Raw genomic sequence first — 25,488 nt, 5'->3', positions numbered from 1 at the left:
TTTCTTCTAAAAAAGACTCTTCTGCTACTTTTTAAAAGATCTATTTAAAGTGCTTACCTGTTGCATTGCTGTCAGGCCTGTCAGGGCTGGAAGACTAGAAAAGAAACAAAAACAAAACAGTAAATCAGCACACAAGTGTTTTTTTTTTTTTTTTTTGTGAGAGTTGTCACTACATAGTAATAATAATCTGCAAAAATCTCTCAAAAATGTACATTTTAAGTTTTGAGTCCTATCCTGTTTCTTAAAGGTGCTGTAGGCAGGATTTTGCTAGTAAATGCTAATCTTTCTGTGTTTTCTTTGGATTAAATGTTAGAGTATCCATTGATAATCCTTTAGGAGTGTAGTATAATTGCACTACCGCGAGGGCGCAGCGTTTCCATCTGTCTCTATTCTGAGCTGAAAAGGAATCTCGACAGCTCCAGGTATCTTTGACCAATCAGAAGCCCTGAGGCTCTAACCGTGATTAGTTGAGGGGCGTTCGTCGCACATTCTTGTGGGAGGAGCTTAACTTTCGTAAGGGCGTGATGTCAGAGGAAATAGGACAGGATTGGCTGTGCTGAGTTTCAAATCGCCATCTTACTTAGGTAACCCTAAGCAAGATGGCGGAGATGCCGAATCCTGCCTACAGCACCTTTAATGTAGAAGAGCAGCGATGCCTACTAATGCACATGCATTGTTAAGCAGCATTTCAACACAAGGGGGCACCTTCTCACCAATAGTCAAAGATCAAGCACCCCAGCTCAGAATAATACCCAGTTTCCCCATTACCTCTCTTCTGTGATACACCCATAAACAGACACACACCTGGACAGCAGCCAGAAGAGGCAGATGGCGGGAGGAGCTTTACCGCTCCGTTACCAGGTCAGAATAACCAACATAAACCAAAATGCACTAATCTGCAGTGCAAGCACCACTTAGGGATCAATCGTGTTTATAAGACACACTTTTACATATTCAATGATGTGTGGAAGCACATAAAAGCCCTGCGTAGTATAGAAATAACAGCTCTTTTTAAATATGTAAAGGTATTATCACACTAATCCTGACTCATATTCAATTTCAAATATGCAGGATTAAAAAGGAACATCAGGTTTGAGAAATTGAGAATTTTTAGTGGGTGAATTCTCAGTATTTTCCGTCTTGCATCACCCTTCTTTTCTGTTTCCATTCTGTCATTTCATGCTTCTACCTCCTCCTCCTCCTCCTCCTCCTCTCAGCCTGGTGAAGAATCAGGGCTGTTTGTGTTTTCATGTCAACATGTTGTCAGGTACAACGTGTGGCCTTAAGACAAAATGTGTCAGCAACTTGGTGCATCCGTGATCCTCTGCGCTTTTCATTTTCCATATTCTCCGAGCTGGAAACGAGTGCCAGGGAGCGGAGAGCAAACTGGATCTGACAAGCAGGAGGCTGAACACCTACAGTTAGTCCACCCTGTCCTCATTTAAACAAGCTCACTGCTGATGGCGCCTTTAACTCTGCAACATAATACCCTCAGCTTAAGACGCATTAAATGGCATAAATACTCTTTGCTCTTAAGTTAGGAGATGTTGAGGATAAATCACTGGTATGTGTGGGACCAATAGGCTTCAGAGCTGAAATACAGTGTAGAGGAAACAGTGTGGACAGAATCTGGCTTCATCCTGATGTTGCAGCAGTTTCCTCATTATCTTGGCAGTCGGTGCCCATCGGCTAAAACACTTGTTAATCAATTTAATTAGCTGGTGATTGTTGAATATTGAGAGGCTGCAAATGTCACCGCTGTCTCAGACGAGTGCTGATTTGTATTTATCCATCCATCCATCCATCTTCAGCCGCTTATCCGGGGCCGGGTCGCGGGGGCAGCAGTCTCAGCAGGGATGCCCAGACTTCCCTGTCCCCAGACACTTCCTCCAGCTCTTCCGGGAGGATCCCAAGGCGTTCCCAGGCCAGCCGAGAGACATAGTCTCTCCAGCGTGTCCTGGGTCTTCCCCGGGGTCTCCTCCCGGTGGGACATGCCCGGAAAACCTCCCCAGGGAGGCGTCCAGGAGGCATCCTGAACAGATGCCCGAGCCACCTCAGCTGGCCCCTCTCGATGTGGAGGAGAAGCGGCTCTACTCTGAGCTCCTCCCTGGTGACTGAGCTCCTCACCCTATCTCTAAGGGAGCGCCCAGCCACCCTACGGAGGAAGCTCATTTCGGCCGCTTGTATCCGGGATCTTGTCCTTTCGGTCATGACCCAAAGTTCATGACCATAGGTGAGGGTGGGAACGTAGATTGACCGGTAAATCGAGAGCTTCGCCTTTCGGCTCAGCTCCCTCTTCACCACAACGGACCGATACAACGACTGCATCACTGCAGACGCTGCACCGATCCGCCTGTCAATCTCACGCTCCATCCGTCCCCCACTCGTGAACAAGACCCCAAGATACTTAAACTCCTCCACCTGGGCTAGGGTCTCTCCACCTACCTGGAGAGGGCAAGCCACCTTGTTCCGGTCGAGGACCATGGCCTCGGATTTGGAGGTGCTGATCCTCATTCCTGTCGCTTCACACTCGGCTGCGAACCGCCCCAGTGCATGCTGTAGGTCCTGGTTCGATGAAGCCAACAGGACAACATCATCTGCAAAAAGCAGAGATGAAATCCTGTGGTCCCCGAACCGGACCCCCTCCGACCCCTGGCTGCACCTAGAAATTCTGTCCATAAAAATGATGAACAAAACCGGTGACAAAGGGCAGCCCTGCCGGAGTCCAACATGCACCGGGAACAGGTCCGACTTACTGCCGGCAATGCGGACCAGACTCCTACTCCGGTCATACAAAGACCGGACGGCCCTTAACAAGGGGTCCCGGACTCCGTATTCCCGGAGCACCCCCCACAAGACACCACGAGGGACGCGGTCGAATGCCTTCTCCAAATCCACAAAACACATGTGGACTGGTTGGGCAAACTCCCACGAACCCTCGAGCACCCTATGGAGGGTATAGAGCTGGTCCACTGTTCCACGACCAGGACGAAAACCGCATTGTTCCTCCTGAATCCGAGGTTCGACTATCGGTCGGATCCTCCTCTCCAGTACCCTGGAATAGACTTTCCCGGGAGGCTGAGGAGTGTGATCCCCCTATAGTTGGAGCACACCCTCCGGTCCCCCTTTTAAACAGGGGGACCACCACCCCGGTCTGCCAATCCAGAGGCACCGTCCCCGACCGCCACGCGATGTTGCAGAGACGTGTCAACCAAGACAGTCCCTGCACATCCAGAGACTTGAGGTACTCAGGGCGAATCTCATCCACCCCCGGTGCCTTGCCACCGAGGACTTACCAACCACCTCGGTGACTTCAGCTTGGGTGATGGACGAGTCCACCTCTGAGACCTCAGCCTCTGCTTCCTCCACGGAAGACGTGGCGACGGGATTGAGGAGGTCCTCGAAGTATTCCTTCCACCGTCCTGTGATATCCCCAGTTGAGGTCAGCAACTCCCCACCTTCACTGTAAACAGTGTTGGCGGAGACCTGCTTTCCCCTCCTGAGGCGCCGGACGGTTTGCCAGAATTTCTTCGAGGCTGACCGATAGTCCTCCTCCATGGCCTCCCCGAACTCCTCCCAGACCCGAGTTTTTGCCTCCACAACTGCTCGGGCTGCAGTTCGCTTGGCCTGCCGGTACCCGTCAGCTGCTTCGGGAGTCCCATGAGCCAGCAAGGCTCGATAGGACTCCTTCTTCAGCTTGACGGCAGCCCTTACTTCCGGTGTCCACCACCGGGTTCGGGGGTTGCCGCCACGACAGGCACCGGAGACCTTACGACCACAGCTCCGAGCAGCTGCTTCGACAATGGAGGTGGAGAACATGGTCCACTCGGACTCAATGTCTCCAACCTCCCTCGGGACATGAGAGAAGCTCTCTGGAGGTGGGATTGAAAACCCTGCTGACAGAGGGTTCCACCAGACGTTCCCAACAGACCCTCACAATACGTTTGGGTCTGCCAAGTCTGTCCGGTTTTCTCCTCCGCCAGCGAATCCAACTCACCACCAGGTGGTGATCGGTCGACAGCTCTGCTCCTCTCTTCGCCCGAGCGTCCAAAACACGCGGCCGAAGGTCAGATGACACGACAACAAAGTCGATCATCGACCTCCGCCCGAGGGTGTCCTGGTGCCAAGTGCACTTATGGACACCCCTGTGCTCGAACATGGTGTTCGTTATGGACAAACTGTGACTAGCACAGAAGTCCAATAACAGAACACCACTCGGGTTCAGATCAGAGAGGCCATGCGATCCAATCACCCCCTTCCAGGTCTCACTGTCGCTGCCCACGTGGGCATTGAAGTCCCCAGTAGAACAATGGAGTCTCCAGTCGGAGCACTGTCCAGCACCCCTCCCAGGGACTCCAAGAAGGCCGGGTACTCTGCACTGCTGTTCGGCCCATAAGCTGAAACAACAGTGAGGCACCTATCCCGACCCGAAGGCGCAGGGATGCGACCCTCTCGTTCACTGGGGTGAACTCCAACACATGGCGGCTGAGCTGCGGGGCTATAAGCAAACCCACACCAGCCCGCCGCCTCTCACCGCGGGCAACGCCAGAGAAGTGGAGAGTCCAGCCCTTCTCGAGAGGTTGGGTTCCAGAGCCCAGGCTATGTGTGGAGGTGAGCCCGACTATATCTAGCCGGTATCTCTCAACCTCCCTTACAAGCTCGGGCTCCTTCCCCCCAACGAGGTGACATTCCATGTCCCGAGAGCTAGTCTCTGTGTCTGAGGATCGGGTCGCCGGGCACCCTGCCATCGGCTGCCACCCAATCCACCACCCGCCGAGGGAATCGTAGGGGCTGGGTGCAATGTGGATTGGGTGGATTTGTATTTATTTGAGACCTAATTCATTTTTTCATTATCCAAATGTGGTCTGGTTGTGAAGGATAATATTTTGTAGTGACAGATTCAACACAGTGCTGATATTTTGTTCCTGCCGTCCCTTTTTGCTTATTTTACACTCGATTCAAACTGCGATAAGTCACCTTGTGCGCTCTCCTCTCCTGCTTGGCCTTCATCTCTGCCAGGAGGCCACTCCCCATCATTTGCACCCCGGGGTACCGCCTGCCCCCCTGTTGGACTGCCCCTGCCGTCCGAGCCGTCCCAACGGTTCGTCGATGGAGTCTGGCGTCCGCAGCTCCTCGGATCGGTCCGAGCTGCTGCTGTAGTCGGTGGGCTGCGAGCGAGACGACGCGTCTCTGGAACGGAGACGGAACGTATCAGTAGAGAAGGCGCAGTGTTGGTGAATAATCACTCCTTCTCAAATCAAGACTATTTAGTCTTCATCTTTACCGTGACTTTGGTTCTGGAGCAGGACTCTTAACGGAGACTTTGGAGAGGAGGGCTCCTCGGGGAGGAGGACTGCTGGCACGGAGGCGGAGGACGTTCCCGAGGAGGACGTCGTCGTCTGGTTTTTCTCCGACTTATGACTTGTCCGATTTATCAGATTTCGACGACCGTTTGATGAGATTTAGGACCTCCTTTACTTCTTCTTCTTCTCTCCATCCTGAGATTCTGAACTCTCAGGGAACGTCTGGACGACGACAGAAAAACAAAGGAAACGCGTGTGTTCGATGTTTGAAGTAAAAAAACCAGCTTCTGAGCCCATGTGGCTTCCATATATCTTAAATGATCATAAAGGAGCATGAGTCTTACTTGGAATCAATCTTAGTGACTTTTTTGGAGAAGAACTCATCAACGCCCTCGTCCACTCTTCCCATGAGGCCGTTCTGTTCTCCATCTTGAGATGGTGTGCTGTTGATTTGCTGAAATAAAGGAATGGACACAATGTTCGAGAAGCAACTAAGTTTTCAGGTAAATTCCGTTGAAGCACTTTTAAAAAGGATAACCATGAGCTATAATAAAATAAGCCTTCATTTATTATTCAGTCTTGCAAATCAGTTTGCAAAACATGTCATTAAAGGGTGCCACTATCTCAGACTGGACATCAGAGTTTTACTCACAGGGGACTTTGCTGGAGTGTGTTTCTTGTTTCGTCGAGGCCAGCAGTTTGGTGAAGTGCTGCAGCTTTTTCTCTTCCTCGGACGGCAGCTCCGACATGAGTCCCGGGCGGTGCTCCAGCTTTGGGCGTCAGACGTGACGGCGTCGACGGAGTGTGGGAGGAAGACGTGGAGTCCTCCACGTGCCGGGGACGTCCTCCAGCGCCTTGTCCAGGTCAAACTCCATTTCTGAGAGGTCAGATTTTTCATCAATAAGTAAGATTACAGACATCAAACAATGTAACAATAGTCATGAAGTAGAATTTTCCTCAGTTCATACTTCATGTGAACTGAAGCTGCTCACACAAAAGCTCGAGATACCGGTCGCAGCATCCTGCTGTGGATGCTTTTCCTCTTGGATTTAGGAGGCTCTGAAAAGAGGACAACATCATTTAGCATTTCAGAAAAAAATGAATTAACAGCCTATTGAAGATCTGATGAATTTTGGAAAGGACCCTATGAAGAGCAACCTTCAGCATAAATTAAATGTGTTTTGAAAAGGCATAAAGTTACCATCAACTCTACTCCAGTGCAAGTATGAACGTGAAAATAACATCATGGTGTCTCATCAGTATTATCTCCATGATAAATTGCACTTGAGTGTGCTGCAACCTTCTGTCATTTGTTGTTTTTTTAATTAAAAAAAATGTAATGACAATGAAGACACTTTGTGGAAAGATAAGGAAATTAATTTCCTGCTTAGAAATTCTTTAATTTCACAGCTAAAGCTTCAAGTGAATTTCTAAGTTGTTTTTGTCAAACTTTGTTCAGATAACAAAGAAAAGCAACATCTGAGAGCTTCAGGGGTAAAACAGAGTCAGGAGGCACTAGTTGATTGGTGACACGTTTTGTCAATTATTTAAATCTATAGTGACCAGAATCAGGACAGAACTGCACGCCTACATGTCTTTGCATACTCAAACACGTGACACTCGGATGCTTGTTTTATCGTCGTGTTGCACATTCACAAAGCAGTGATGATGGACGGTTGCATTTAATGAAGAGCAGCGGTGCGGCGTGGTAAAGATTTTCACTGATCAACACTCAACGGCGATGACGGATAAAGTGACAGCAGAATGATAAATAATGCATCAAACTATTGTGGGACTGTCAAACAAAGTGTGGTTTTATGCTTTTCTTAGGGTTAAATTGTAGAAAAACTTTTTTTTTTTGCGTGTGACAGGTAAGCACAGTGAAAGGAGAAATTATAAAAGTGAGACGAAAGAGAAGCAGATAGAAAAGAAGCAGGGAGGGACAGCGAGGAAATACTCACACTGGTGCAGCACAGGTCTCCATGGAGCAAAGATAGGAAAGGGAGGAAAAGAGGGGGAAAAGATTGAGAGAAAGAAAGACAACAAATACTGAGGCCTAGTGAGGGGCAACTAGAGGAGAAAAAGAAACAGCTCCATAGATGTGAAAGAGAATAAAGAAGGAGGGAGATAGAAGTAGGTCTAACTAGGAACCGCAGGTTAAAGACTGGAAGAGTCAAAGAGGACAGAGGACCCAGAGGCTTTACACACTTCTGCTATAAGATCATGGATCTTTGATTTTATAAATCTGAACATATGCACATTTAAATCCAGGGATCATTTAGAAGTAAAACTAATCTCAAGCCAGCTTCTGCTAAATGTACAGTAGTCAAACTCCTTTTCCTTCTAAACTACCATACACGTTTCCAGATCTTCAAGTCTTTCAGCCTCCAGTATCTATGTTGACGCCCGTCTGGGGATCTTCTCCTCGGGGACATCAAGATCCACCGACTCCTGCTGCAGCAGGGGGCGCCCTCGACGCACGAGGTGGTCCGCCTGAGAGAAAGGGAGAGCAGAAAGAGAAAAACATGATAGGGAATGTAGAAGTGTATTTACTCGCAGGTCAGATAATGAGTCTACAGTTGATTTCAGTCTTACTAAGTTTGCTGTGATGTTGACAGAGCCTCCAAAATCTCATCCACGATGCGATCCGACAGAAAGGACGCTAGATTCAGTTTCACCTCACTGCCCAGACGACAAGATGTAGGTTAGGTTTCGATGCCATTAAAAAGAGATCTAAAACGATTCATTGCTGAATATAGTGACTGATTTGTAAGCCATAAACACACCTGATCTTGTTATAATATCCACCCCCGACTGCTCCAGGAGGGTTTGGTGACGAAGCTTTTGGGAACCACCGTCTTGCTGAGCTGGCCTTCATCAGCTCTGGACGTAGATTACTCCTCTTCATCACATGAGGACACAGAGACTCTGCTGTGTCCATCATCGGACTCCAACAGAGTCGGGAGGGAGAGTAGGAATAAAACAATTTAGGTTGCAAATAATGTTGCTTTCTCATTCATAGAACCGATACTGACATTTTCATCTGATTAGCTTATAACTCATCTGCATTTTTGCACTCTCAAAGATTTATGGAGTGGGCTGCATTTTACTATAAATGCATAAATATAAAGTGTGAGCAGTACCTGTAGCTGTTGGTCCATGACTGTCGTCACCTCTCCGGCCATCGACTCCAGTTTCTCCTGGATGGGACCGACGGAGGAGCTGTTCACCTCCTGCTTGGCTGTGGATCCCAGGTGGTAAAGGTTGGGCAGCAGCTGGGAAAAGCGGGACGTAGTGATTGGTGTACCGACAGAAAAACAATCGTACTGTTTGCTGCATACTGTGTTTTGGGCATCGCTTGTAGCACTTTAAAGAGTTAAACTTTCACATATGAATTAAATGAAATGTTCCAAAAATAAAATAAAAAAACAACATTTTAGTCAAGAGGTGATCTGTTCTCACTGTTTTCGAGTTTCTGGCGTCTTTGATGAGGCTCTCGGCGGCTCTGACATCTCCAGACTGACCTCCGTCTCAGAATTTCTCAGGGAGTTCAAGTGGTCCTGCACCTTCACACAAATCCTGGTCAATCATCTGGAAGACAAGAACAACAACACACTGAAGGGCCCTGTGCCTTTTCCATGACATGATAGCGTCTTATTGTAGAGCCACTGTGGGAACTTTAGATTTTACTTCATGATTTCAGCAACAGTGGCTATGTTCAGCTTGTATTTCATCCATAAAACTCCTTGACCTTTTCACAGATGGCACAGTGTAATTCATACAATTGTCTCATTTGCTGGATGTCAAACAGCTCCCGGTGCTTCACTGATAAATTGAAAACCAAACTGCTTGTGGAGCTCTGGAGTCAGTATAATTGCATATGCCTGTCTCAATATGTTTGCACACTGCTGTGTAGTTGTAGTGACGATCCCCTGCTGGAGGCCGATAAGCCTGTTCCTGAAGGTATTTTCTTTGTTCGTGGTCCTGTACAGATAATTCTCAATCTGGGAGAGAGGCACAGAAGAATTATCATGATAAAGAGACACTTTATGATTAAACGATCTGAGACTTTGATGCGCCGTACCTTTAGCAGAGCATCCTCGGTTTTCTCGGGACTGGCCTTCAGAGCCTGGAGGCGTCGATGATGGGAGAATGGGCCTGAAACGGATGTGTAGTTCCTAATGGACACACAGCCAGAGGTTATCTTTTGATTTAGTTCACTGACAGAGGGTGAGAAAAAGGTGGGGACTGGACAGAAATGGGAAAAATCAATACGGATTCTGTTAAAAAAAGGGAATTAAAGGATCACATACAGCATCGTGTGAGGAGCTAAACACACAAAACAGCATGCTGGATTAAAAACAAAAAGAATGAATACAATTGAATACAGAAATAAACCGGTGAGATAAACAGACTGTAGTGAAAAAAGAGTAAAGAAATGACTATTTCTCGACATTTTAAAGCAACTGGATTCATCACTATTATTCAGATGCAGTAAGACTGATAAGGATTGCAGTACATGCTGGTGATCTGAGCATGTTATATATTATAGATACAGTCTGATGTTTGCTTGGAAACTACAAACTGCATTATTCTACAGGATCCGAACAGAGAAGCACAGAGCACAGGAGACATGAGGAAATTGAGCACGGGGAACAAAAACCCACAATGCTGCTCAGAGCTGATCAGAGCGCAGATCAGGCACGACGAAAAGAAGAAACTGTTCATTCAATAATGCAACACAGCGACTCGAAGGGGAAAGTGATGAACAGATGAGAGCTGGATGCACAGACGTTGTCCCAGAAGCCATTTAGATAGACGCGTACGCCACTTCGTAACGCCATCGCTGATATTGAAAACTCACACCCACATGTGAGGGTAGAATAGACTACCATCTGATTTGTTTTGTTTTCAATCTGTAATGCCCTCGCTTGTTTTCCCTTCCTCAGCAGATTTTCCCATTCCTCTGCGTCTCTGTTGTACTCCCTGTGTGTCGCTCTGTCTCCTCTGTACCTTCCCTCCTTTCATCCTCTCTCCTTCCTGTCTACCTCAGGTTTCCTCCCACCTCGGCACAAAAAAAAAAGACGTCTCGGTTCCGATGATTAATGACAAAACCACTTTCATGTAGTGCACCGCTGCATGGATGCAGCGTGAATGAAAGCTCAGAAAACTAATACAGTGATCAATACCCACTCATATATATGTATATATAAAGGTAGATGGGCTGCAAAACTCACTTTTCCAGAGCAGCAGCGACGTCCTGGAGACCCTGAGGGCTGGTGTTGTTCTTATCCCAGATTACAGTCCTGCACAAAAAGGAAGGGAATCAACTCAGAAAGACATTGAACTTTATTTTATCTGTTGACAACCAAGTACTGGACTTTCGTAGTGATTTAAGAAGATTAAGCACTGGTTGCACAAAGTGTTTCTTCAACAAGCATTGCGATCATCTCAAATGATGAAGGGCAAAAGATAGTACAAAAGAGAGACATATTTAATGACGACGTTGTACAAAGTCATGTTGTTCACCCTGAGTTTGGAGTTGATCTGAAGGGCCTTGGCCAACATCTTAGCCCCCATGTCTCCCATGGCATTCCCGCTGATGTCGAGCCTGGTGAGAGACGAGTTGCTGCCGAGGGCGTTGAGGACTATGGTCAGATCACTCTTGAGTCTGGAGTCGGCCAGAGAAAGGGAGGTGAGGGGCTGCGGAGGGGAAAAGAAACAGGTTTTACCACAATGTGCAGAGGGAAAAAGCTTTACGAGGTGAAATGAATTTATTTCTCAATTTTCAACTGAAAGAGGAAACAAACATTTTTGTAAATTAATCCATACATTGTTCTTCCTATTTCTGGTAATGAAAGCTTGTTTTGCTTTAAAAAAAAAGTCCTAAAATTAATTTAGTCTGCAGATATGTGATTTGTATCTTCTTTTTCTTTATTCACAATCCTCAAGAAAGTTACGAAATTGCCTTGTCGTTTTGTAAAAATCTATCAGTGAACATAATGTCTGCAGTTTTACAGTGCAACAATTCAAAATGAGATAAGACTTGTTCAATGAATTCAATTTATATCAAACACACTGATAATTACGGTGTTTTTAATGCTGGTCCACACAGATCAGATCAGAGAATCAGTTCAAACATTCATCAGAGGATCAAGAGGACTCCGGCGCCGCCTGAAAAATGTCCCTGATATTTCCATTTAGCACTCTGCTGGGGCAGCGACACCAAATAAAAGATTCAGCACCAGATCAAGTGGGCTTCTTTGTGATGCCAGTGTTCACACACCCCCAACGGTGCCCGTCTGTTCAGCAGATTTAAGCGGACCCCGTGACGCCTGCCATTTACGCAGCTGGAGACGCCTGTGATTCCGCCTGCAGGACGACAGCCTTCGCAGCGTTCGCCATATCCCCACCGTCGTGATGGCATTTCAGAAAGCTCTGCTCAGCCTCGTTTAAGTACCTCCATGTGGAATGAGTGTAGCTGCTAGTGAGTAATTAATGCATTCCTGCTATTCCATGAACTGCTATGAGCAGTTATCCAAAAAGAATAACAGTCACAAATATCTTTACCTCTCTGTACAGAAAGGCGCTTGAAATATTATGTGAAGACATCCGTTACATGTTTATTCTGGTTCATGATCTGAAAATTTCACCTCACAGCTAGAAGATCCCAGATTCTGTGTGGAGTCGCCAACGTTCTCAGTGAGGATACGTGGGTTTTCTCCCTTGCTGCTGACTTCCTCCAGGGGAATACAAACACGTCAGGATAATAGCTCTGTGTTTTCCTCTCACACTCAGGTAAATTTGCTCCCGCTTCCAACAACCCTAACTCTGATAAATCAATCATGTACGGAAAATGGATGGACGGATGCCGTAATAGTATAATTAGCAGTAAAGGCACAGAGCGAAGTAAGAAACGCTCGAGCTCAGAGGATTTTATCGCTGAACACCTGACTACTCGCAAACAGAAGGCAAAGGAATTACAAGATTAACCCTGTGCTTTATGTTATGTCTGCGCCTCGGCATAACTAGTGGGAGGGACGATTGAGCGTGTCCTTAAACGAGCAGTGCTGTGGTGGACGTGGGGAGCGATGACTGTGAAGGGATGATGATTAGATCTGAAAACATGGTCATACAAGCAGAAAATGGTTTCCTTGAGTCTCAACTGAGGTGCACAGCAAAACTTGCCAACCAGAAATGAAACTGCAAATATGAATTGCTGTAATTTTATGCATCAGTAGCTCCAGTAAAAAAAAATAAAATTCACACTGCTATAAAGAACAAATAAAATTTGTATTGCTAATTTCATAATAACACAATGATATAAAGGAAACATACAGTGAAAAGACCTGCAGGGTGTGGTTCAGACAATTCTCACTTCCTTTGTTTTAGCTATAACAGCTACAGAAGATTTACAGTCATTATTAGTGAGTAAAATTATAAAGTAATTATGCTGTGTGCGTATGCATGTTGTAGTTATAGGGGCCATAAAATGAGAAACTGAAACCCAAGACTGCAAATGAGTGTGCCCTCGCCAGGGAGACAAATTAACACTCGTTAATGTGTGTCCACAAAGTGATGAAGTGATGAGTGACTTACTGCCATAATGGGACTGAACATTTCTGCAGCGCTGTTCATCAAAATGATTCTCAGGTCTGTCCACTGCAAAGCGGCTGGGGGATGAAAATATTTACTCTCGACATCTATTATTGCTCCATTTCATCTTTAGCAAATTTCAAACCACTGCAACAGATCTGGGCAACCATGTTTTAGACACAGTTGAACCAGAATTCGTGCAAAATTCATGCAAATAAGTCAGCTTGTAATTCATCTCAACTTAAAAAAAGATCTATTCCATCCTTTATTAATTTTGTTGCTTCCAAAAACCTGCTGATAAATCTGAAATCATATCGGTTGCAGTGTTTCTTGGTCGCTGCAGCCTTTAGCATGAACGTTTTTAAAAATTAGCATGAAGTGTTACATCCCTGGGTTCTCAGTCCACTTGGCTTAATCATTGTGTCTGCTAGTTTATTCCTGCAGTGGCAATCATCAATGAATAATCATCACCAGCAGTTGATTATAAAAAAAAAAAAAAAAAAAAAAAAATACAGTAAATGAAGCAGGATAATGTTTTTCTTCTTCCTTACACTGTCCCGGGTCGTCCTGTAGTTAAAATGTAGTCTCAGACGGGCTGGTTGTAGCCCGCAGACCCCATGTTTAACGTTCCAAGTTTAAGCTGTAATTTCCACTCGAAGTAAATATGCCATTAATAAGCGGAGACACAATATATTGGCAGTTTGAAATAAGTGACTTTGTTCAACATATAATTAAATAATACATGATTGCAGCAGTTTATTGTATTAAGCCAATCGCATCAAGCATTTTCATCAAATCAAAAATTATATTTCACCATAAATACCTTCCATTACCCATTTGTGGGAAATATCTATATATTTTGAGGACGCAGTCAGTTCGATGAGGTTAGTGTCAGGAATATGAAATGTCAAAACTTCTCTTGAGCTGTATAATTTGTGGTTTTGGTTTTTTAACAGTTTTACATTGTTGAGGTGTTTTGTCTCCAGATTTCAGATCCAATAGCCATACATAGGATTTTTTTCATTTGCTTTTCTCCTTGCCAGCTACGACATGTTAGTTTCTAAGGTGAAGCTGTGGGTGAACACACAACATAACAAATTATTTAAAAGTAGTGTGATAATGATCTATTCGCTCAGATTGACGGTGTTCGTTGTTCCACAGTATTACTGCACAAAGCACCTTGACCAGCTTTAGCACAAAACATAAACGAATACTTGATCTTCCAGAATGTCAGACTCTCAAGCGAACCGGCCGCAGGACACAGATGAATCCTTCGCCAATCCCTTTAGTAATCAGTGTCTTTCATTTCATCAATCTGCTCTCGACCTCTTTATCTCGACATCAGTCACCTCTTCCCATCCTCTTCTTCTATTAATTTCCCTCCTCCTCCTTTCTGTAGATGCGCCTGCACAGCCAGATAACCGTCCGTAGACATTCACATCTTCCTGGGTGTATATGATACACACAAAACTACAATATCCGACACAGAGCAGCTCAACGTGGCCATCAGTCCAGCACTGGGGTGAGAGGAGGGCGCAGGAGGGGCAGAATGTGTTATGGCTCTCATGATGGAGAGACGGACGGAGGATTACAGAGGCTGAACTATCAGGTGAAGGTAATTCCTGAATTTGTAATGGAGGTGGTGATTGGTTGCAACTCGACAGGATGTGTTCGAGTCATTTTCATGCTTTAATGTGCTTTGAACGGTTTGAGTCTGTCATTCAGTTTTGGGGAATCCTATTAACGCAGCCCCTCCACCGGCGAGGTCAGAGGTAGCTGAGGAGCAGCTGGAGGAGAGTCTGTGATTGTTTCAGCCGGCTGGGCGCCTGCAGACACAGGATCTGAACTCCGGCCATCTGTCTGAAGATGCTCGGCCGCGGCTGCAGAGGAGACCAACCAGAAAAGGAAACGTACCGACTCTTCCTCCTGGATCATAGAACCAGACTGTCCAGCACCGAGGCCAGGTTTCTGAACGAAGCACGATGAAGAGAGTTGAGAAAAAAAAAAAAAAGAATTAACCAAAAATACACATGATTAAAAATATGCATTCACTTTTTTTCTCATTCTACCAATTATCTTACTTGGATTTGATGTTGTTGAAGTTCTTGCCCAGAGAAAGGTGTCTGATGGAGCGGTTCTTCGCCAACCAAACCCAGCAGAGTGGACAGATCTGAGTCCAGGCCTGGACAGAAGAGAGGCACACGTCTGACTGGAGCGGAGCGATTTCTGATGTAAATTCTTGGAATGTAGAATAGCTGAGTATTTTCACCATTATCAAGAGATATCCAGGCTGGAGATGTTTGGGATTTCAGCAATGCAGCCTTCCAGGAGCTGAGAGCCGCCAGACCGCAGCTGGAGAGACGGGAAACCACACGGCGGGCTCACTGATTTATGTGATAAGTTAATTTGTTTTTGTACTACTGCTGGAATGGACAATCGCTGGCAAATCCAGCACTGTTATTGAAAACAGATAATAACAGAAAACGTCACAGGTCTTCCATGAAGACTTACGCTGACATAAATCAATGAAAACATCTGTATTAGATTTGTTCTGCTAAACCTGAATTCAACTGCTAAGCACATACAATTCAACATGGCTTAGAGAAAAAAAAGACACATCTTCACAATCTTCCTACATCATCCGGGCTAATTGCAGTTTTCCATTTCATCCAAATGAAGTTAAAAATCGACCCCGCGGTGAATATGATGAGCAGGAAAATAAAGGATCTGCCAAAATAAACCAAAGGTAATCATTAAAAGTGAGCGCATCGGTACTTACACAATGGCCGAGCTTACAGAAGCATTAGAGGGAAAGAAGCAGGGTGTCAAATCCAGCCAACAATTAAAAAAACAACAAACACACAGATGCCTAATGATCACACTTGTATGCCAGCACACACTCAGAGACACACTCAACACGGAGTCAGTCCTTGTTTAGTTCGCTGTCGGAGCCACTCAGGGAAGCCATTTCTGGCCGCCTCCACCAAACGCTTCATTAAAGCTTTGCAAAGGGATCAGATCGTTTCCCCCGCAGCTCCGTTTGGGAAGCTTTCTATAGGAATGTGGAATTGGATTTCCTGTGTAATTTGTATTCATGAGTTATCTTTAGCAATCAGGATGAATCTGCGGCGAGCTGCCTTCTCTCTGCTCCAGCCGGGGAGGAGGGCAGAGGGAGGCGAGGGCTGCAATGTGTGGCGAGTTGTGATGAAAAATTAAGAGAGGGAAGCTGGAGCCCCCACCACCCCCACCCCCACCCCCACCTCACCTACCCTCCCTCTGCCCTTCACCCCCGCCTGCTGTCTGCCAACTATTCCATTACGCAGCCTCTTAGCGGCGTCGCCGGCCTGTCAAACGGTTTTGGAGTGGATCCTAAAAAGCTGACTGGGTCAGTATTACCTCCAAACTGTTGAAATAAAACGCCGGGGCCAAACTTTAGCTGACAAGGACACTCAGACAAACGGCACTACTGCTGCTGTCAGGAAAAACAAAGACGAACAGAACTGTGCAGCAATGTGGTTCGTCTCTCGCGCCTATGAATGTTCTTATTAATGCCATTAATTCAATTTCATCTCAGATGAAGCTATAAACTGTCACATAATAAACTGCAAACAGCAAAGTGTGGGCGTGTGTTTATTAGATCTGAGATGACTCTCCTTACCTCACAGCAGCTGAGGTCTAAAGACACGTCCCTCAGACTGGGGTTACTGGCCAGGCCGAGCAGAAGTGCTCTAAAAAAATAACAATATATGCAGTTAAAACAAAAGATCAGACATGTGCATCCATGAAGTAGGATTAAAACAACATTCACACTCTTTAAATGATTTCTTTTACCTCTGAGATAATATAATGTATTTTGGATTTTCACGGCTGATAACACACCTCTGTAAGCCATTCATATAGAGGTGAAACACAGCGGGTTGGCACGAGGGAGGAAAACTTACAAGAGTGAAATGTACAATCACAGAGAGTGTGGGCGAAGAAGCGTCTGCTGCTCAGACACATGAAGTGTGAATGAAAGGCTGACTCACTTGAGGGCCTCAGGCGGCAGCTTGGTTCCCGACACGTTGATGGAGCTGAGAGACGCGGCGCTGCTGAAGAAATGCTTGAACGAGGGGGGCACCTCTTTACCTTTCCTGAGGAAACAGAGCGGCGGAATGATCTAAATAATGATGGTATACCAGGGTAATGTCTAAAACAAACTTTAATACTTTTTTTTTAACTGAAACAAGTAGGCCAACAAAAGTGAGAGTCAAACTAAGTTGAGTTTTTCTCACACGACAGAAGCACTTGTGGTTAATTATCTGTTTCAGGAACAGTTATTTTCTCCAGATTAGATCAGACGGACAGCAGCAGCTGAGCAGTTTAGTGATACAACTAGAGAGGGCAGGTCGAGATAGTTTGGACGTATGCTGAGGAGAGATAATACATTCACTGGACAAAGGATGCTGGAGCAGGAGAGGAAGACCTCAGAGACGATTAACGGGTGTAGTGGAGGAGGACATGGAAATGGTTGTATAACAGCAGAGGAAGCAGAGAGCTGGGCGACCCGAAGGCAGACGATCCCTGATGGGAGCAGCCAGAAGACCAAGATGAAGAGGAATAGCTGATTTAGCATTAGAAGTTCCTGCTCCACCTGCTACACCTGCTCTCCTCTCACCTCCGCTCAGCTTCCCTCCCCCTCCCCTCCCCTTCCCTCGCTCCCCCTTTTCCCCCCTTGATGAAGTCCTCAGCTCCCCGGAGACACACTGGTGAGAGACAGATAACGGCGGGAGCAGAACACCACCACCGCCCCCCTCCACCCCTCGCCCATCTGTTACACACTCCGTTCAACTCCCCTGAAACCTGCTGCGATGGCGCGCGCCGGCCAGCAGGGGTCACACACCGACGCGGGGAGATTGTGAGAGGAAGAAAGGAATTTGAAAGAGGGAGCAGAGTCACAGATAAGCCTCAGTGGAGTGTGTGGAGAACACACTGTTCACGTGACGGATGAATGCGAGAGGTCCATTTCGGATCAGAAAAGGTTCATCAGGCAGAGATATCCTCCACAGAACTGGAAACTCATAGCGTCCTCTGTGGGATGTAACTCTATTTGTGATAACTTATCGAGCTTCGCCGTAATGTCAGAGACGCTCTGGGCTTTCCAAAGACACCTGAGTCACTGCGCTGTGGCAACAGTGCAGATAAACTCTCTCTTTAAAGTGGAAACAAATGATGATCTGACATTTAAAGTGACATATCTAAGACAGGATGTTGTGATAAAATGTGCTACAAGTAGTGCATGAAAAAACCATCATGTCATTTCCTGTATGCTTTATTCATTCTCAACATTTAAATCACAGTAAATAAACCATTACTGTGAGATGTTATTTCTGATTATGTTGGTAATTGACTTCAATATTTCTGCATTCAAGTTTTATTAAAGTAGAAAAACCTACGTTTTTTTTTCTGTTTATCTAAGAAATTTTTTAATGACAAACTTCAGATCTTAGATTGATGCCTGACATTTTCCATCTTTTAATATTGAAAATAACAACCTGTCTCCTTAGAAAAACATAACCAAACTCAAGTTTACTGCCTCATGCAAGAAGGATCCAGGCGTCTGTGCTCCGACACAAATCAGACACACAAAACATGACTGGTTCTGCTTAAATTATTGAGTCTGAAAGGCAGACGTGTTGTGAAAGCTGATATGCCGAAGCAATATGAATCACAGAGTTCTTGTTGGAAAATGTTTTTTTCTTCATCAGTTCAAAGCCTTTTGCGTTTTTATTTTTTCATTTTTGCTCTCGACTGGGTGACTAATTCAGTTATAAAAAATGCGTTCAACCCAAGTGTAACGGCTGATATGGTGAAACCAGCTGATCCTATTTTTCCCTCTTTGATCTTTTTCCACAGATCGTTTTCAATGACGTTTCCAATGAACCTGAAAATTAAAACACGCCGGAATATTTTTCCCACTAAAACCGAGTTTTTTTTTTTAGTTTTTTTTCACCTGTGAGGGAAGACACTCTTTGACATGTTGAGGACAGAAAGGTGTTGGGCCGAACCTCGCAGCAGGGCCGAGCAAACCTGCAAGAAAACACAACACTATAACACTCACAAATACGCTTAACACGAGCCAGTTTTGATACTTTAACTTCCATTTCCACAACCTGTTCAAAATTGTGTAAACATATTCACGCGTGCTTCTGCATGAAAAAAAGCCAGAATATGATTTAAAAGCCAATCGATAACTTCAGTGGCTGCGTGACAGCTGGCTACATGTCAGACTAATCAATAAGACGTATTTGGCTCCGAGACCCACATCAATACATCACATACAGTATTCAGACCATTTCACGTTCAGCTGACTGCAACACAGATTAAATGGGTGCACACAATTAGATTACATGGCCTGAAACACACACATATAAATAACAAGCACTTCATCTCACTGCGCAGCAAAATGAGGAGCAATTACGTCTGTGCAATCCATCATCATCTCTCCTCATTCATTTATTTATTTGAGCAACTTTCACATCTGTATGAGTTTGACTAAGTCACCTGGTCCAATGAGCAGTCAGTGTTGGAGAGGTCAAGGGTCACCAGGCCATTGGGTTGACTGAGGAAGTGATAGAAATGCTGGAAAAGCAGGAAAAGTAGCCAGTTTCAAAACGCTGTAGTCTGACAATATCTCAACTGACCGGATCTTATACACTTGATTTAGTATAAATTCGCTGCTACGGCTTATTGAATATAACAGAGAAGAAAAAATCACTGGTCTTCATACATGCAGGTATTAGAAGACGTTCAACAAGAGCAGGTTTTACTGGAACAGGTTTTTCACAGGTCATAAGTTTCTTTGTTCAGACTCATGATGATAAAATCTAAAGCAATTGGACATTAAACACTCCCTGCATTAGTTACACACTAAATAACGACGATCTTATGTAATAACTTGATCAAAACTGAATTCATGAAAATTTCTCTCATGCAATTCTGGCCAGTTCCTATGATTTGTGGACAGATTTTTTTTTAACTTTTAAAGCACTAAATAAAACACTTATTTTGTGAGATTCAAATTCCTCATAAACTGTACAAAGAAAATCCAATATTTTTACAAATGAGGAAGCATCTTCAGCAATGATGAGGAAAATCAATTTCAACGGGAAGAAACCTCCAGCCCTGGTAACAAAGAATTGCGACCTCCCAGTAAACAGCTCCTCTCATCTGCTTTTTTACTCTAAATTTAGAAAAAGACACATTTTCTCCAGTGACTCTTCACTCATTAGATTGTATCTAATAGGCCGTCCCACTTCAGCTGAATGGAAAGTGTGACAGTAGCAGTAAAATTAATCAGAAACTGAGGGTGCAGTGGTGCAGTTTATGCTTTGTAAAGATGATTTTAATGATTATAAACAATCAGTCATGTTTGGTTTATGAGCAAATTAATTCTCACTGATAACCGTTTTATCCATGACTGTAAGAAACAAATTCATGTCAGCATTCATTCGCCAGCAAAACTGGAATTTAACAGCTAATTTTCAGAGTCACACAGCAATGTAGTGGTTAGCGCCCTTGATTAACAGTGAGAGGTTCCCTGGTTCGAGTCCAGGCCTGAGGGGCTTCTAATGGAGAGTCTGTGAATTCATCTTACTGCGAGTCAGTTTTCTTTAGGAACTCCTTCTTCCTCCCACAGCCTAATTAGTTTTTCTAAAGTGCTTGTACATTACTCTGTGTTTACTTTGTGATGGACCAGCAACCTGCCCGGCCTGCTCTAAGTCTGATAAAGTGGTAAAGGAGACGGATGGCTGTAATTTGTATCGAAGCCATCTTTTATCTGGATTTCAATAGGTTCAATTTTGGCTTTCAACTCACAGTTTTTAACCATATAATCCAGTTTTGATGTCATTCCCTATGTATGAAGATTGCTGAATAAATCGATATTTTTATTAGTATTTTTTACATATGTACCTGCATGTCGTCTCCTCTGAGCATATTCCCTGAGAGGTCCAGATGGACGAGGCTGTTGGGGATGGATGGGTTGGCACTCAGTGACTGGCAAAGGCTGTTCACCCCTGAAAGACACGCAAACACAGGCACGCACGCACACATGGAAAATATTGTGATATTGTGTCAGCAATATCACAATCCTCAAATCTCCAGCTGATGTTTTGACAGCGCATTGAAGGAAATGGCAGAGGAAATGAGCAGCGAGCAAAGATGAGACAATACAGCATCAGAATGTAGAGTGAATGCATGAAAATCGAAAAGAAAAGCCTCCACACAGCTTGCATCGCTATGCCCCTGCCAATAACACACTACCATTTTCTATTTTTAATAACCATTAAAAAAATAAAATCCAAATAAAAAGGATTAATTGATGACGAATGATCCAATAATTGAGGCTCTGTGCTTCACACCTTATAAAGAGCAGCTCCAGTGCAGAGAAGAAATACAATATCTGTTCATGCTTGTATTCATATGAATGGATTTTGAATGCTCTGCCTGATATTGAAAATCTGCATGCGGCTGCTGACCCATGTCACGTTTTTCACATTAAATGACAAACTGAAGTGACAGTTTTGTCCTCTGAAGTCCTGACTGGCTCGGCCATCAAGAGAGACGGCTGAGAAGTAAATGTGAGAGGAGAAATGAGAGAAACAACCTCTGAATACTGGATGAGCAACCAGCTGAATCACAAACAGCAAAAAAGGAGAAAAGTGGTGAAAAAGCATGTGGAAAAAAATGCGGTGTTTTCCTCTGCAGCCATGGAGGACAGATTATGGATCGGGGCTAAACGCAGGGAGAGGGGGGCTCAGTTTAACCTGCACAAGCCCTCACTGACCCCGCGGAATATGATAGCTCTTTATTGATTCCCGGAGAAGGGAACATATTTATGTGGAGTCCCTACAGGCCGTCACTGCTGCTGCGCAGTTTACTCTGGATGGAAACCAAAGAGAAATTTACCAAGTAACTGCAAACGACAGGCGCATTTAGAAATATGCTGATACCGGCTCGCCTCTTCACAAAAGAAAGACTCTTTCATTACAATGAAAGCACATCGCTCTGCTGGCTCTGGGAAAGTGGACCAGCGAGCAGCATTCATGCTAATGAAAACAATCACACTGTTTACACATTAGTCTTCACCTCTCACTCACAGTGGTAATCGTGTAGTGATTAAGTCTCATTAGCTTCCCCGCGGTAGGTGCTATCAGATTAGAGGAAGATACGAGTTGCATCTGCTCACCGGGGATGATGGGAAATAAAATACTCAGAGAAAAGCCATCTAATTACTGCACAATATTGATATAGCGTGTGTTCTCACACCTCCCACAGCAATTTAGTGGCTTTGTAGGAGAAAAACTGCTCATGTTTCCCTGTGATTTCCTGCATTTCAGCGGCATGGGAAGGCAGCGCGTACCTTTGGGCGATAGTGAGGTTTTGGAGAAATTTAAATGCTTGAGCCCCATTCGGAGTTTGGCAAACTGAGCACCCAGGGAGGAAACACCTGCAGCAAGAGGGAGGAAAACAGAAAAAGAGGTTCATTTTCATCCTGAGGAAATCAGTACTTTCGGTCATTTAAAAAATATAGAAACACAGAAACCTCACACAGCAGTCAACTTACACTTGTAATACATCTTTCAGGTCAATCAAACCAGAGGTTTGTGTTCCCCAAGAATTTTGTAGCATGTTTAAATGCCACAGCCCTAACATGTGATAGAATATCTTTAATTCATGTGTCCTGGATCCACTGAGAAGCCATGAAATATTAAACTTGTTGCACTCACTGACCTATGATGAATGGATCCTAAATGTGCTGTATTATCAGACTTCACACCTCTATCAGGCTGTTAAACACTCCTAAATATTATATTATTGTGTCTGTGGGCAGTATTTAAGTGTTACCTCAGCTCTGCCTGCCTTACTAGATTAGTTTGTGACCTTATTCCTCTTTTGTTGACTGTCTGTGTTTTCCATTCATTGACCATCGTATTGGAATATCCACAGAGCTAAAAGGTGTACGGTGGAGAGGCGAATAGATCAGAGAAGACCACATTAGATCACAATCGATGTCTCACCTCTATCCTCCAGTGGGTTGTTGGCAAGATTAATGGTGGTGAGTCCTGAGCTGGGGTTATGAGCCAGAGCCGCTGCAAGCTTCTGGGCAAAATCACTGTGGGTCATGAAAGAGATTATTTATGACTCAGCGTCTGTCCAGCCTATCAGGACGGCTTAGAGACATGAATGGACATTATTTTTTCACCACAACAGTAAAGCTGGATTGTCACATTGTGGCTGGAACTGAACACGTTCGGCCTCTGAAATCTTCTTTGACAGCTGAATACACAGAGACGGCGTGGATAATCAGCAGGTCTGCCGTAAAATGAGCAGAACTGGACTCAGAAGAGTGATTCAATGGAACTTTCCATCCCCCAAACAGAACCATCAGTATGACTGCAGGTGGTTAGAAGTGCATGTTTCCTCTAATGTTGATAATTTGTATTAAAGTCAGAGTATTAGGTTATTGCATAGAGTTATCTCCAGCAGTAAACGTATTACACTGATAAATTTTTTTTTGGAATATAACGTGTTAAAATTCAATCACAAGCAGAAAATCTGATCTTTCAATATAAAAGTGAGCTTTTGCATTTTAGTTCAAAGCAAGTATAATATATATTGGATTTATAAACAACATTATATATTTAAACTCCAGACACAAAATGTCCAAAATACACTTTTTCCATGTTAAAATTGTCTCCATCTTTTCCATGTTCCATTAATAGAGCTGTACCTCCTTAATTAGTCCCTCTGAGCTCTTAATGACTGCACTTGAATCATTTTCAAAAACCTTCTTCATTTCTGCAGGCTGATCCGCAGTTCTCACTCTGACTTAGCTGGTTTTCACATGTAGTGTTGTGTCAGGATGATACTGAGGTTCAGACCACAAGGGTTCAAATCTGGGATCAACCTTCTGCTTGGTGTTTGCACGTTCTTCTACCAGTTCAAGAAGCCTTTCAGCCAGTGTTAGCAGGGACGTAAGTGCTCCAGCTGCTTTATCCTGCTGCCCAGGATAAGGTGTGTGAAGATAATAATCATGTGGATGTTACACTGAGTTTTCTTACGTTTTGAGTCCTGCGTTGTCCAGAACCAACTCTTCCAGGCGACTGGATCGAGACACCACCCGGAGGATCTGCTCACACACATCTGCAGGCTGAAAATAATTTGGTGTTAAACAGTAAAAACGTTTTGCCAAAGTTATAATGACTTAAAAAAAAAAAGAAAAAAAGAAAAAATAACAAAGAATACTATATTAGGATGTGATGAAGTTTCACAGTTACAATCAAAGTCTTTTGCAGAAGGCAACAGCGATCGTCTTAAAGTGCTTCTGCTTATCAAACACACACGAAATACTAATTAAGTGAAGCAGCTCTGGGGTTTATAATGTGCTTTCATCTACGGCAGCAAAACTTCCACTGAAACATTCAAAGGTCAGAAGAATAACAGAATTTTACTTTCTGGTTGATTCCCTCAAGTGTTTTCTTGCCAAATAACTTCAGTGAGCTGCTCACTTGTGCTAATTAAAGCTGCGCTACACAGCGTATACAAGTGACTTCTCTGTCTTTCTCTCAGAGATCATTTAAGCGTGACAAGGAGCGGCTGGGGAGTGCAGACTTTAGACACCGCAGAGAGAAAGTCGTCTCGCTCCTGTAGTCTGAACGTCACGGGAGACGCAGCTTTGGGGAGTAAAAGCGCTCATATTTAGACAAAATTAAAAATTCAGCAGCTGAATGTCCATGGCCTACCTAGATGTTCACTGACCCAGTTCACTCTGTGCTGCGTCACACTCCAAAAAACACAACACATACGTCCAGCGCGCTTTGCCTCTCGTGACTAATAGCACAAATTACACCAGCAGAACTTTTTCTGTGGTGTTTTTTCTTCACTCCTGGTTTTGACAATATTTCTACAAGAAGCTGTTTTTCTATTGGGTGGCAGCCTCAGTGTGGTCCAAACACTAGGAGCACTGTCCGACTGTTATCAAGGCAGAGAGAATAACAGGAAGGTAGAAGAAAGGAGGCCGTTGTTCAGAGGTTTATTCTTCCAAAGTATGACTGCGAAAGAAACATTATCCCCATGAGAATGGAGAGAGGTGAGGGATGACACATATAGAGAAAAAGAAGATATGAGGGTAGTGAGGGATGAAATGGAGAAAAAGAACGGCTGGTCGCAGCGTAGCAGAGGAGCCGGGCGAGCACAAAGGAGTCTGTATGTTCCACAATAACACTGTCGGGGACGGCACAGCGCCACTGTCAGCATGCGTATTGTACCATTTACCACCCACTAAATAACAGCCTTGTCACGCTGGGTTTTTCTGACCCTTATGTTGTGTTAAAATAAAACACACTTTGGGACATATGAGCCCACGGACACGCAACCACACACCGACCCCGTGGGACCATGAGGCAATCTGGAGGCTAGTCTTCTTATCTTTGTTGTCCCAACCGCTCCTCGTCTCTCACTTTTTGGCTCAGCATCTTGTTTTGACCATAAGACAAGCAGCCTGATTGAACTGAGCCTGAGCAGTGTAATCCCTCGCCGTGTGATA

General features: G+C 44.6%; 1 pseudogene; it reads right to left on the bottom strand.

Moving 5' to 3' along the window:
• Positions 1-25,488, bottom strand: part of LOC115396504 (F-actin-uncapping protein LRRC16A-like) — a 61,927-nt pseudogene that overhangs the window by 2,155 nt on the left and 34,284 nt on the right.

This window comes from Salarias fasciatus, chromosome 11, assembly GCF_902148845.1.
Source record: "Salarias fasciatus chromosome 11, fSalaFa1.1, whole genome shotgun sequence".
Taxonomy (NCBI): domain Eukaryota; kingdom Metazoa; phylum Chordata; class Actinopteri; order Blenniiformes; family Blenniidae; genus Salarias; species Salarias fasciatus.
The sequence above is the reverse complement of the archived record's forward strand: the minus strand, read 5'-3'. Positions and strand labels throughout refer to the sequence as shown.